This window comes from Balaenoptera borealis (genome assembly GCF_965194805.1).
Source record: "Balaenoptera borealis genome assembly, chromosome: 12".
NCBI lineage: Eukaryota > Metazoa > Chordata > Mammalia > Artiodactyla > Balaenopteridae > Balaenoptera > Balaenoptera borealis.
The window spans coordinates 27,892,941-27,905,012 of NC_138869.1; the positions used below are offsets into that span (position 1 = coordinate 27,892,941).

The 12,072-nt window shown below is 41.7% G+C and overlaps 1 protein-coding gene across 1 annotated transcript in view; it reads right to left on the bottom strand.

Moving 5' to 3' along the window:
* SLC25A26 (solute carrier family 25 member 26) overlaps positions 1 to 12,072 on the bottom strand; it is a 301,478-nt gene that overhangs the window by 143,090 nt on the left and 146,316 nt on the right. The window contains exons 8-9 of the mRNA XM_082344816.1: positions 2,518 to 2,600; positions 1,351 to 1,568 (exon numbers count right to left, since the gene is read on the bottom strand). The gene's annotated coding sequence lies outside the window, so the exon portion shown is untranslated. The remainder of the gene's footprint in view (positions 1 to 1,350; positions 1,569 to 2,517; positions 2,601 to 12,072) is intronic.

Here is a 12,072-nt window from a genome sequence, read left to right on the forward strand (position 1 = left end):
TTCCAAATGGATTAAAATTCTCACTTATATAATTTATTAGAATACTAGAAGGAAAAGGTAAATATTTTAATATTCTTGAGGTAAAGAAACAGGTTTATGCATGAGACTTTTTTAACTAGGAAAAATATTTGCAGCACATATGACAAGAATGAATTCTTAATACTAAATAGTTCCTATAAATCAATAAGAAAAACACCAATACCAATAGAAAAAAATGGGGAAAGTCACAAAGGAAGAAAAATAAGTAGCTAATGAACATGTGAAAATATTTTAAATTCCTTAATAACATCAAAAAGAATTAAAACAATACAGCATTTTTCAAACCTATCAAATAGGCAAAGATTTTTATAGGGGGAGCATCAAAGCAACTTTTCTGGTGAGTGATATGACAAGATATATCAAAACCCTAAAAAATGTTCTTTGTCCTCAATTGTTCTACTTACTGCATTGTACTCTAAGGAATTATTTTTTTTAAGCTATAGAAATATGACTATAAGCATATTCATTTCACCGTTTTCATTGCAAAAGAAGAATTTTTATACAACCAAAAATGTTCATCATTGCATGATTGAGATACTTTGGTTACAGTATCCATATGTAGCTATTTAAAACCGTGATGTGGAAGAATCTTTAATGATACAGAAGGATGGTAAAAATAAAAACAGTTGCACAAGAGCATTTGCATATCCTGGTTTCTGTCCTTATGCCCCAGCAGATCCACTCCCTACTTTCTCTTCTTTTGTTTTCTGTCCTAGAAAGCTGACCGGTAGGAACTGCCCCCTGGTTTCCAGTAGGGTTTGGCCAATGAGAGTCATGGGCAGATCTGAGGATGGCGAGATAAAGAGGTCAGGGTATTTCTTCTCTACTCGCTCCCTGCCTCAACCCAGTTCTGGCAGGTGTTGCATTCCTCTACAATACTGCTACTATCTCTTTGGCTCCCTTTCTCTTTCAGGTCTAGGGAGGATAATGGCTTCCCACTGTTGTAAGCCCTGGCTGCCTCTTCGTACCTTATTGATTTTCCTAACACTGCTCAAGTCTCTCTTCAAAATCCCAGTTGGGTGCCTTCTGTTTGCTGCTAGAACTCTGACTGACAAAAGACACTCTAATCCAATGTTTGTCAACATTTACATACTAGTTCCCTATTGCTGCATAACAAAACTACCCCAATACTTAGCAGCTTAAAACAGCAAACATGTACCATCTCAGAGTTTCTGTGGGTATGAAATCTGGAATCGGCCTAGCTAGGCCTGGCTGGCTCATAATCTCTCATGAGACTGCAGTTATGCTGTCAGCCAGGACTACAGTCCCAACTGATGGCTCGAATGGGAATCCACCTCCAAGCTCACTCACGTGGTTGTTGGCAGGATTCAGCTCCGCACAGGTTGTTGGAGTGAGGGGCTCAATTCCTCAATGTCTGTTGACTAGAGTCCTCCCTCGGTTCCTTGACTGGAGTCCTCCCTCGGTTCCTTGCCTCGAGGGCCTCTCCATGTGGGAGCTTGCAACACAGCCCCTGGCTTCCATCAGAGCGAGAGAGAGCACCCAAGATAGAAGCCACAATCTTTAATAACCTAATCACACTCGGGGAGGGGATTATACAAGGGCATGAATATAAGGCAGCAGCAATCAATGGGGACAATCTTAGAGGCAATATATATAATTTACAAATGCACAGAAAAAAATCTGTATGATGACGGGTTATCTTTGGGGACATTAAAAATGATGTTTGTTGGGCCTTCCCTGGTGGTTCAGTGGTTGAGAATCTGCCTGCCAACGCAAGGGACACGGGTTTAAGCCCTGGTCCGGGAAGATCCCACGTGCTGCGGAGCAACTAAGCCCATGCACCACAACTACTGAAGCCTGTGCACCTAGAGCCTGTGCTCCGCAACAAGAGAGGCCACTGCAGTGAGAAGCCCGTGCACTGCAACGAAGAGTAGCCCCACTCACTGTAACTAGAAAAAGCCCGCGTGCAGCAACGAAGACCCAATGCAGCCAAAAATAAAATAAATAATTTTTTTTTAAAAAATGATGTTTGTTTTCTTCTTGTGTTACTGGCCATTTCTAACGAATAAATAGTACTGCTGCAGCTATTACCATCAGATATTGTTGCTGACCTACCTCCAGCTGACAGCCACTCACATGATATTGCTTAATTTCTTTGCCTTTTCCATGAGCAAGTTGATATCAACCTGTCTAGATTTTACAAAGCGTGAATCGGTTATCTCCCATAATCGGGTTTTGTTCAATATTTGACCCAAGATGAAGCTCTGGCTAGGTTTCCAAAACACATATAAAAATAATCAGGATGAAATTTGCTCAGCTAATTTTTACATTCTCTGACAAAGATCTCCACTCTATTGGATGCGGAAATTATCCTAAAACCTTGTGCCTGTGCATTTACTGCCCATCAGTTTGGCAAGCCTGTCACACTGATATATAACACCAAACTGCCCTTGCTGTAATTGCTCCCCTCTGCTGAAGTGGCAACTGATAATTATAGGTCACCCTTGTGACACGTACCTGACACAGAGGACGACAGCAAATGATTTTTCTCAGTCATTGACTATTGTTATATTCAAGGGCAAATCGAGCTATTTTCCTCTCTGCAAGAGAGGAAATAATGGGAAAACAGAAATGGGGTTCATGATCTTCCCATTACAGGAATTTAAAACAAAACTGTCCACCATTAAACCACGATCACAAATAAGAACCTTTATTATTCTTCAAATTAATTCCATCAGCAAGTGCTAACCAGTTATTGTGTGTCCATAATGGCCTTTTTTCTTTCTAAACATCTGACCCTCCCAAATTCATTTTTTATCATGGTGTTCCATGATTCTTACAATCTTCTGGATTAAGAAGCCTGCCTCTTGTCCAATTTCGTATTTATCCTTGATGCCTAAACCATTGCTTAATCCTTCAGAGGCCTTCCTCCTCTCCTTTCTGCAAAACTGAAGGCTCTGGTTTGAGCCTTCAAAAATCATAACTTAATGACTAAACCAGTCATAAAAACCTTCTCCTGTCTCCATATCCCCATTTCTAGTTCGTTTGGACAGCTCTGCAAGAGTTAAAAAAAAAAAAGGAACCATCTTATATCAGGCTCTGTGTCGATGACTGACCATTTCCCTATTTATTTTCTCACTTAATCCAAACTGTCAACCTATAACGACTTAGGTATTATAATCAAGCCTGGACTCCTGGTTTCCTGTAAAACCCAAAAGGAAGTCATTGACTTCCATTGACTGTCTTTGGAAGACAGTTTGTTACAAAGCTAAACGCATGATCTGGGAATTGTGCTCCATGGTATTTACTCAAATTAGTTGAAAACTTATGTCCACACAAAAATCTGCAAACGGATGTTTGCAGCAGCTTTAATCACAATTGCCAAAACTTGGAAGCAACCAAGACATCATTTAGTAAGTGAATGGATAAATAAACTGTGGTCTATCCAGGCAACAGAATGGTATTCAGTGTTAAAAAGAAATGAGCTATCAAGCCGTGAAAAAAGACGTGTTGGAACCTTCAATGCATAGTACAATGCTAAGTGAGACAAGCCAGTCTGAAAATGCTATATACTGTATGATTCCAACATTCTGGAAAAGGTAAAACTATGGAGACCATAAAAAGATCGGTGGTTGCCAAGGGTTAAGGAGAGGGAGAGATAAGTAGGTGGAGCACAGAGAATTCTTAGGGTAGTGAAACTATTCTATGCGATGCTATAATGGTTGATACATGTCGTTACAGACTTGTCAAAACCAATAGAATGCACAATACTGAGTGATTCACCTAATGTAAAGCATGGGTTTGTGATGATAGCGAGGTTGCAATGTAGATTTATCAACTGTAACAGACATGCCCCTCTGGTGAGGGATGCTGATTGTCGGGGAGACTGAGGGTGTGGGCGGAGGGGAAGGAGGGAGTATACGGGAGCGCGCCACTGAGTACTCCAAATGTAGCGCTTGCTGCTCAGTTTTACTGTGAATCTAAATGTACTCCGAAAGATAAATTCTATCGCAATAATTTCAAGAAAAGGAAGTCATTGTACTATACCCTGAGATTCCCAATGATAACAAACTTCAGTCAAATTCTATCCTCCTTCTACAGGGGCTGGGGTTGGGGAGGAAGGGGAGAAGGGAGGGAGGGAGGGAGGGAAGGAGAGAGAGGGGGAGGGAGGGAGAGAAGGAGGGAGGGAGCAAGGAGTGTGCAAAGAAAAGAGGAAAAATAAGACAATATATGAAAAGAAAAATATCTTGTCTCTGCTCCATGGGTTGGACATACTTTTCCTCCAACCCAAAAGTTCACTGACAGATGAATGCATAAACAAAATGGGGTGTATACATGATCTCGGAGAGGCAGCAGTGGGTGGTGGCGTGAAGCAAGATCTTAATTCCCTGCCCAAGAATTGAACCTGGGGAGCCTGAATGAAAACCGGGAATCCCAGTCACCACACCCCCTAGCTTTTGCCCCCAGTGAAAAATGCATTTCTCACAGAGGCAAAACTGTAAAAACAGGTACAAAGTTTATTATTAGAGACACAGCACAACAACAAGTGGGAGAGCACACAGAGAAACAGTTTGTTTAGTTAAGACAGAAGCAAGGCAGAGATGCACACCGGGAGAGGAAGGGTGTGGGCGTCCTCCTGAATGAGGAGGAACGCAGTGAAGAGGCGGTTAGGTCATTTATACAGGGCAGTTCTTCCGGGTCTTTGTTTACCTTTGGCCAATTACCTGGTTTCTTTTTCCACACCTGCCCTGCCCTAGGACCCTCCCCAACGTGCGTGCGCAACGTTTTTCCAAGATGGATTTCAGCCCAGAGGTCTATGGGACAGCCTTAGCATCACGTATTATGGGGTGGTGCCCCCTCCTTTTTGACCCCCAAGGAGCCTTTCTGCACATGTGCAGTATTTCCCTTGCCCTAAGGATGGGAAATGTATGATCTCTTGATCTTTTAACAGGGTTTAGTCCCATTCTGTCCCTGCCATAAAAATGACCAATGTCTGGTTATTTACCCTATTTCTGTTGCTGGTTTTTATATCAAGGTACAGATCTTGAAATATAGACAGGAGTCTGGTTATAAATATGTAGTCCTGGAGCCCGTTTGTCTCTTGCTTCAGGAAATGTAAACAGGGGGCTGGGTAATGAATGTCCAGCCTGGAGCCCATCTTCTTCTCACCCCAGGAAGTGTGAACAGGAGGCCAGTTGTAAATGCCTAGCCTGGAGCCCATCTACCTCCTGCCTTATACATACAATGGAATCTTATTCAGCCTTAAAAAGGAAAGAAATTCTGATACATGGACAAACCTTGAAGACATTGTGTTAAGTGAAATAAGCCGTTCACAAAAGGACAAATACCGTAGGATTCTGTCTACAGAGGCACCTAGAAGTAGTCAAATTCACAGAGACAGAGAGTAGAAAGCTGGTTGCCGGGAGCTGGAGGGAGGGGCAATGCTTAGTGTTTGTTCAATGCGTACAGAACTTCAGCTGGGGAAAATGAAAAAGTTCTGGGAATGGATGGTGGGAACGGATGGTAGTAATGGTTGCACAATGTGAATGTACTTAATGCCACCGGACCGTACACCTAACAAGGTTAAAACGGTCATTTTTATGTTATGTATATTTTACTAACATAAACAAGACACTTTTTCTTCATACGTGATGGAACGCATTTAACACATTTCATTTCAAAGATGAAATGATTCTCAGGCTCACGAAAAAGCTGATGCACAACATTCTTTAGTCAACCAGTAATCAAAGTTCTCCCTACCCCTTCGATGCCATTTTGCTTCCTAAGTCAGAGTGGCTGGAGGGAAGTGGGGTGGCGGAGGCAGCAGTAAGTGAAGAGCTCCATTACACGGCGCAGGGCCCCAGCTCATTCACTGATACGGAAAATGTTTTAAGAATGAAATATATGGCTTTGAATTCCCATTCACCAACTCCCTCATCATGATGTGCCTCCCCCGGCTCAGTTTGCCATTCTATACCTTCCTCATTGCAAAACTTCCCCAGAGCTCTCTGGCGTTGCGGTCTTTTTATTTATTACCTTCCGTCAAACAGCAGTCCTTCATTCAAAAGGGCATGACCTTTCATTCCTCTTAGCTACCAGCATGGGTCCTAAATGAACACTTTAGGCTTCATGCTACAGGCTGAACATTAATCTGCTCCAGCTGTCCCCCAGGTGAACCCATTAGAGCTCAAAGAATCACTTGAAAAAAGTGAGCTAATACCTTTGTCATTTCTCAGGTCCAATGCTACTGACATTGCAAAATGGCCACAGTTCCCCCAAATAATTACGAGAGAACATGTTACCCTCTGTAGGGTAATGTGTCTCTCAGGTGCAGTTCCACATCCTCTCTTAATTTTTAGTTCCTCTTGCAGGTTTTATTTCTCAACAGACATTTTATATTTTTACCTGAATCCTCGGGCCCCAGACTATTGCTTCAACTTCATGGCCTGCCAGTTACCTTTCTCTGCTCTTGATTCCCCAGGGGAGTTGACCTCCATACTTTCTGCCTCAGGGCTTGGGCACAGGCCCACTTCCACCCTTCTCCTTCTTACTTCACCTTTACTGACAATGCAGTTTAATGTGGTTTCCTCAGAGGTTGTCTTCTCCCTCACAACGCCCTACTCCTCCCATATTTCTCCTGTAGCATCATATTATTTCCCCAGCACTTATCATAATTTGTAATTCTATGTGTGTGTGCTCATCGCTCTCCACCACTAGATTATAAAATCCATGAAGACAGGGTCAATGTCTTATCAAGTTCACCACTGTTCTCAGTGCCAGACACATAGGAGGAGTTTAATTGTTGGAATGAAGAAAATAAGAGAGGGGCTGGAGTCAGGATGGCATACTAGGAGGACGTGGAATTCACATCTCCTCAAAACTAGGGCACCTACCAGGCACCGGTGGGGGACCACGGACACCTAAGGGGACGGGAGGAACCCCCAGCAACCGGGTAGGACATGGAGCTTGGGGGGCAGTGAAGGGGGAGGAGAAGTGGAGGCAGGACGGGACTTGTGCCCCTGAGGGGCGGCTGGGGGAGGGGAAGGGATCCCACGCCCAAAGCGGGAAATTGGGGAACCATTGGGAAGGCAGAGGATCAAAAGGGAGTGTGGCCAGGTTTCCCCTGCCCATTTGGGCCCCCAGGAACCTGCTGAGATCCCAGGCCTGATCCTCTGCCCACCAAGGCCCCCTCCAGCTGTGCGGGTCCTGAGAGAGTGGGAGGGAGAGAGGGGGAAGCAAAAGTAAAGGCCGAACCTATGGGACCAGCACCCCTGAGGGGCGGCTGGGGGAGGGGAGGAGTTTCTACAGCCAGCGGGACCCACCCACAGTGCCAGGGGAGACCCTGGGGGAGACAGTGGGGGAGGGGCACGAAGGAACGGAAAGGAACGGGGCCAGTGCTTTCCCTGTCCACTTAGGCACCGGGAAGCCTGTTGGGCTATCAGACCTAATCCTCTGTCCTCTGAGCCTCCCTCCTGCCTCCCAGAGCCCAAGCCCCGCCCCTACACCCCCACCCAGGGCCCCACCTCTACACTCGGAGACCCCCTCTGAGACCCCCTCCAATGCACGGGGCCTAAACCCCACCCACACACCCTCCCACAGGGCCCTACCTCCAAACTCCAGAACTCCACACTCCAGAGGCCCTCCTTTCCACATGCTGCCTCTCCCCTTCCGTGCAGGTCCTAAGCAGAGAACCCCAGCCCACGCTTGAACATCGCCCTGCCCAGGCCCCGCCCACCCTAAACCCCACCCCTGCCTAAGTTCCACCCCCTGCCTAAACTCCACCCCATGCCAAGGATTTTTTTTTTCTTTTCTTTTCTTTTTTCCTCTTTAAGATTGGGGTTCTGTTTTACCTTGTTGATTCATTGTTGTTGATTCCTTTATATTTTTATTTTTCCTAACAAATCTTTTATTTTTCTAATTTTATTTTATTCTTTATACTTTGTTAGTGATCTCTCCTTTTGGCTTGTTCCACCCCCCCCACCTTTTTTTTTTCTTTTTTCTGTTGTGGTTTTATTTTACCTTGTTGCAGTTGTTTCAATTATAGTTTTATTTTTCCTAATATATTTTTTAATCTTTCTAATTTTATTTTATTTTTTATTCTTTGATATTGTACTGCTCCTTTTTTTTCTTTCTTTCTTTCTTCCTTTTTTTTTTTTTTTTTTTTTTAATACCACACCAAGAAGCTTACGATATCTTGGTTCCCAGGCCGGAGGTCAGGCCCAAGCTCCTGTGGTGGGAGCTCCAAGTCCAAACTGCTGGACTAACAGAGAACCTCAGACTCCAGGGAATATCAATCAGAGTGAGGCCTCCCGGAGGTCCTCACCTCAGCACCAAGACCCAGCTCTATCTAACTGCCTGAAAACTCCAGTGATGGACGTCTCAGGCCAAACAACCAGTAAGACAGGAATACAGCACCAGCCATCAAAGAAAAGAAAAAAAATGAAATGACAAAAAAATACGTTACAGATGAAGGAACAAGGTAAAAACCTACAAGACCAAATAAATGAAGATGAAATAGGCAGCCTATCTGAAAAAGAATTCACAGTAATGATAGTAAAGATGATCCAAAATCTCGGAAAAAGAATGGAGAAAATACAAGAAACATTTAACAAGGATCTAGAAGAACTAAAGAGCAAACAAACAGTGATGAACAACACAATTACTGAAATTAAAAATACTCTAGAAGGAATCAATAAGAGAAAAACTGAGGCAGAAGAATGTATGAGTGAGCTGGGAGATTAAATGGTGGAAATCACTGCCAGGGAGCATAATAAAGAAAAGAATGAAAAGAATTGAGGACAGTCTCAGAGACCTCTGGGACAACATTAAACACACCAACATTCAAATTATAGGGGTCCCAGAAGAAGAAGAGAAAAAGAAAGGGTCTGAGAAAATATTTGAAGAGATTATAATTGAAAACTTCCCTAACATGGGAAAGGAAATAGTCAATCAAGTCCAGGAAGCACAGACAGTACCATACAGGATAAACCCAAAGAGAAACATGCCGAGACACATATTAATCAAACTATCAAAAATTAAATACAAAGAAAAAATATTAAAAACAGCAAGAGAAAAGCAACAAATAATATTTAAGGGAATCCCCATAAAGTTAACAGCTGATTTTCAGCAGAAACTCTGCAAGCCAGAAGGGACTGGCAGGACATACAACCTACAACCAAGATTGCTCTACCCAGCAAGGATCTCATTCAGATTCGATGGAGAAATTAAAACCTTTGCAGATAAACAAAAGTTAAGAGAATTCAGCACAACCAAACCAGCTTTACAACAAATGCTAAAGGAACGTCTCTAGGCAGGAAACACAAGAGAAGGAAAAGACCTACAAAAACAAACCCAAAACAGTTAAGAAAATGGTAATAGGAACATACATATCAATAATTACCTTAAATGTAAATGGATTAAACACTCCAACCAAAAGACATTGACTGGCTGAATGGATACAAAAACAAGACCCATACATATGCTGTCTACAAGAGACCCACTTCAGACCTAGGGACACATGCAGACTGAAAGTGAGGGGATGGAAAAAGATACTCCATGCAAATGGAAATCAAAAGAAAGCTGCAGTAGCAATTCTCATATCAGAAAAAATAGACTTTAAAATAAAGACTATTACAAGAGACAAAGAAGGACACTACATAATGATCAAGGGATCCATCCAAGAAGATATAACAATGGTAAATATTTATGTATCCAACATAGGAGCACCTCAATACATAAGGCAAATCCTAACAGCCATAAAAGGGGAAATCGACAGTAACACAATCATCGCAGGGGACTTTAACACCCCACTTTCACCAATGGACAGAGCATCCAAAATGAAAATAAATAAGGAAACACAAGCTTTAAATGACACATTAAACAAGACAGATTTAATTGATATTTATAGGACATTCCATCCAAAACAACAGGATACACTTTCTTCTCAAGTGCTCATGGAACATTCTCCAGGATAGACCATACCTTGGGTCACAAATCAAGCCTTGGTAAATTTAAGAAAATTGAAATCGTATCAAGTATCTTTTCCAACCACAATGCTATGAGACTAGATATCAATTACAGGAAAAAAAACTGTAAAAAATACAAATACACAGAGGCTAAACAATACGCTACTAAATAACCAAGAGATCACTGAAGAAATCAAAGACGAAATCAAAAAATACCTAGAAACAAATGACAATGAAAACATGACGACCCAAAACCTATGGGATGCAGCAAAAGCAGTTCTAGGAGGGACGTTTATAGCAATACAATCCTACCTCAAGAAACAAGAAACATCTCAAATAAACAACCTAACCTTACACCTAAAGCAATTAGAGAAAGAAGAACAAAAAAAACCCAAAGTTAGCAGAAGGAAAGAATTCATAAAGATCAGATCAGAAATAAATGAAAAAGAAATGAAGGAAACAATAGCAAAGACCAATTAAACTAAAAGCTGGTTCTTTGAGAAGATAAACAAAACTGATAAACCATTAGCCAGACTCATCAAGAAAAAAAGGGAGAAGACTCAGATCAACAGAATCAGAAATGAAAAAGAAGTAACAAGTGACACTGCAGAAATACAAAGGATCATGAGAGATTACTACAAGCAACTATATGCCAATAAAATGGACAACCTGGAAGAAATGGACAAATTCTTAGAAAAACCACAACTTTCTGAGACTGAACCAGGAAAAATAGAAAATATAAACAGACCAATCACAAGCACTGAAATTGAGACTGTGATTAAAAATCTTCCAACAAACAAAAGCCCAGGACCAGATGGCTTCACAGGTGAATTCTATCAAACATTTAGAGAAGAGCTAACACCTATCCTTCTCAAACTCTTCCAAAATATAGCAGAGGGAGGAACACTCCCAAACTCCTTCTATGAGGCCACCATCAACCTGATACCAAAACCAGACAAAGATGTCACAAAAAAAGAAAATTACAGGCCAGTATCGCTGATGAACATAGATGCAAAAATCCTCAACAAAATACTAGCAAACAGAATCCAACAGCACATTAAAAGGATCATACACCATGATCAAGTGGGGTTTATCCCAGGAATGCAAGGATTCTTCAATATATGCAAATCAATCAATGTGATACACCATATTAACAAACTGAAGGAGAAAAACCATATGATAATCTCAATAATGCAGAAAAAGCTTTTGACAAAATTCAACACCCATTTATGATAAAAATTCTCCAGAAAGTAGGCATAGAGGGAACATACCTCAACATAATAAAGGCCATATATGACAAACCCACAGCCAACATCGTCCTCAATGGTGAAAAAGTGAAACCGATTCCTCTAAGATCAGGAACAAGACAAGTTTGCCCACTCTCACCACTATTATTCAACATAGTTTTGGAAGTTTTAGCCACAGCAATCAAAGAAGAAAAAGAAATAAAAGGAATCCAAACAGGAAAAGAAGAAGTAAAACTGTGACTGTTTGCAGATGGCATGATACTACACACAGAGAGCCCTAAAGATGCTACCAGAAAACCACTAGGGCTAATCAATGAATTTGGTAGAGTAGCAGGATACAAAATTAATGCCAGAAATCTCTTGCATTCCTATACACTAATGGTGAAAAACATGAAAGAGAAATTAAGGAAACACTCCCATTTACCATTGCAACAAAAAGAATAAAATACCTAGGAATAAACCTACCTGAGGAGACAAAAGACCTGTATGCAGAAAAATATAGGACACTGATGAAAGAAATTAAAGATGATACAAACAGATGGAGAGACATACTGTGGTCCTGGATAGGAAGAATCAACATTGTGAAAATGACTCTACTACCCAAAGCAATCTACAGATTCAATGCAATCCCTATCAAACTACCAGTGGCATTTTTCACAGAACTAGAACAAAAAATTGCACAATTTGTATGGAAACACAAAAGACCCTGAAGCCAAAACAATCTTAAGAAAGAAGAATGGAGCTGGAGGAATCAGGCTCTGGGACCTCAGACTATACTACAAAGCTACCGTAATCAAGACAGTATGGTACTGGCACAAAAACAGAAATATAGATCAATGGAACAGGATAGAAAGCCCAGA